This window comes from Cupressus sempervirens, chromosome 11 (genome assembly GCF_028749045.1).
Source record: "Cupressus sempervirens isolate cs-2001-9-10 chromosome 11, ASM2874904v1, whole genome shotgun sequence".
In the NCBI taxonomy this organism is placed as follows: Eukaryota; Viridiplantae; Streptophyta; class Pinopsida; order Cupressales; family Cupressaceae; genus Cupressus; species Cupressus sempervirens.
In genome coordinates, this window is record NC_143128.1 from 563,966,636 (window position 1) to 563,969,281 (window position 2,646).

The following is a 2,646-nucleotide window of genomic DNA, read 5'->3' on the forward strand; positions in this document are numbered from 1 at the left end:
ATCCTAACCCTAATGCTAACCCTAACCCTAATTCTATCCATAAGGTTAATATTAATTGTAATGGTAACTTTGTCCCTAACCATATATCTACGTTTGACTATAACATTTTACATTACAATATCCCAAAACAAAATAATTTTTTTAATCTAATTAAAACTCCATATATTAAATTTAAAAAAATGTTGAAGCATAATTTTATAGTAACTTTATACAACTATAATAAAATATTAATTGACAATTTTATAATAACTTTATGAAAAACAAAATGTTGAAGCATAATTTTATAGTAACTTTATACAACTATAATTAAAAATTAATTAACAATTTTATAATAACCTTATCAAAATATAAATAAAAAGTAAATATTTTTCCTAATGCGCCATGACTGCCACTAGCTTATATATGTATATTACGTCGAATGTAATCATTCTTGAGTCACCTATTTTCATAAATCCCAACTACGATTAAAATAACCTTAAGATTAAATGAAAATAGGCGCCTTGAGAATGATTAGTCTCGGTGTAATATATATAGGTATATATAAGCTACTTAGAAAATTATTTTAGAAATATACCAATGCTATACCATATTACTAAGAAGTAATTGGTAAATTATTGGTTGTACTAACAAATGATAGAATATATCATTATAAAGAATTTACAATAGTTACAAAATAGAAAGTCTCTAGTAAGAAACTAAAGAAGATCATAGAGATATTATCTACCTAATTTACATAATAAACAAAAGATGACTATTAAAGTAATATAATAATATTTTAATACCTATATCTAGAGCTGACAATATTGTGTGCATCTCCACCAAATTATTAGTCCCTTCCACAAGATTCTTGGAATCAAAGGCTATTGGATTCCCCTTTTTATTAAAATAATATCATATTTACTATAATGGTCACCATACTTTCTATATTTAGATTCAAATATTTTGAGTACTTTAGTCCACTATGTTTAGTGTCATTATTTCTATCAACTTCTTCCTTGTTATTTTTAATTTAAAGTGACCTATCTCTTAGTTTAATGCAAAATCCCTTAGTTTAATGCAATCATGAATTCTATTTTTAATACTTCCATGACATTAAAGATTTTTTTTCTCAAAGTTGCATTTGAAAACATGCGAAGAAAAAACAAATTAAAATTGTTTCATTGATTTACAGTCAACGTCAAAATCCAATTAGGGTTTTATTGTAAAATTTGGACAAAGCAAGAGCTTCTGAGTTTTTAATGTTTTGGCCAGGTATGTTCTTAGTTGTCATGATTTTCAATAGCTACTTGTGTGCCTTTGTTTCATGCACCCATTCTTCCAACCTTGCATTAAAGTCATCCACATCAAAAATTTAAAAAATAAGATTGTGGGTTATTCTTGAAGCCAACATGTTTCTTTCCTATATGTCAATTTTTTTTTTCAAATCATGACACCTTGGCAAAGGATTTCTAACCATTTTTTTCCGTACAACAAACACAAAAATTGGTCAACGTTGTCATTTTTTTGGCTCACTTGCCTTATGTTTTAACTACTCCTTTCACTAGTTCTCAGCCCGTGATTTTTCATATTTCTCTTGTAATTCCCATGGGCCACCTTCTTAGTTATTGTCATCATCTTTTCATTTTTTTAGCCATGATTTTCAGCTTGGAAAAACATCCCGATTTTATTAATTTTTGTGCATAGCTTTTGGTGCATTTTCTTGTGATTGTTTTTGGGAGCTTTTGATAGGATTCTCACTACGTAACCCTCAATTTGTAGCCCACATTATCTGCATCTCCCAACTAGTGTTTTGTGGCAATCACGTAGAAAATAAAAAATTCTCAAATTTTGTCAAATAAAACTCTAAATTCAATGTATTCCTGCCATTAGGATTTCTAGAATTTTTAGCCAAAAAACGGAATGAAAAAATAAATTAACTTTTTTTTTTTTTGGTTCTGCCAAGTTTTTTATAGGTTATGTACATTCTACTTTTTTAAAAACTTTTTTCTCAATGTGTTTTGTTTTGTTAGTTGTATATAATGTGCCTTGATTTTCATGTCTTCATATAATTGACTAGTAACCTTCCTTTTAGTGATGGAATCTTGATCAAAATTATTTTGTAAGGTTTAATGGATACAATTACAACATCTAGAAGAAATTTACAATGACAATAGTTGAATATGGTTATTAGTACTCAAGTGTGTAGCCTTTTTGAGTCAAAGTTATTAGTCCATGTTTCTTGAGTAGTGGTTCTCACTAATCCATCTTTCAATGATATTTGAATATCACTATCTTATAAGATTGTTTTGGATGCAAAAGTATGTCTTACTCAAATTTAGATAGATCAAGATAAAAGGGATGAACGCAATAAAAAAGATGTCATGTTGGTCAAACCACTAGTAAACCTATTTTTCAATGCCATTTAGTCAAAATTGTGACTACAAAATTTCAAAAACTACCATCGCTAAACTTCAATCAAATGTTCGATGACCAAGATTAGTGTCGATATATTGATGAAAAAATTGTCAAAAATTATTGCCATCATTGTCCCGTGGCAGCGTCAGACAATTGGTTCATAATGTCGAACCATCAATGCCTATGAGAGAGTTCAACAACCAAGATGAATGTTGAAACATCAACGAAAATACCATCAAAAATTATTACCAT